General features: G+C 57.4%; 1 protein-coding gene across 2 annotated transcripts in view; it reads left to right on the forward strand.

Moving 5' to 3' along the window:
* Nucleotides 1-256, forward strand: part of GSE1 (Gse1 coiled-coil protein) — a 126,662-nt gene that overhangs the window by 17,892 nt on the left and 108,514 nt on the right. The gene's annotated exons all lie outside the window — the stretch shown is intronic.

The raw sequence follows: 256 nt of genomic DNA on the forward strand, positions 1-256 counted from the left end.
TTTATTTTTCTCGCGCTCCTCTCCGCTCTCCCGCCTGCTTCCCTCCGCCGTGCGCCCCCCTCCTTTTTTTATTTGCATCTCAAGTCCAAAAGGCAGAAAATACACACGCGGCGAAGACACCGGGCAGCCGTGGAGGCTCCGGCCCGTCCTTGGTCGTCAATTACCTCATTGTGGATCTGCCAGGGCCAAGGTGGCCGAAACTGCCCGGGCGCTGGCCGGAGAGAGAGCCTTTTGATCATTTTAGGGAGGGAAAAAA

Source organism: Neophocaena asiaeorientalis, unplaced genomic scaffold (genome assembly GCF_003031525.2).
Source record: "Neophocaena asiaeorientalis asiaeorientalis breed wild unplaced genomic scaffold, Neophocaena_asiaeorientalis_V1.1 scaffold40, whole genome shotgun sequence".
NCBI classification, from domain to species: domain Eukaryota; kingdom Metazoa; phylum Chordata; class Mammalia; order Artiodactyla; family Phocoenidae; genus Neophocaena; species Neophocaena asiaeorientalis.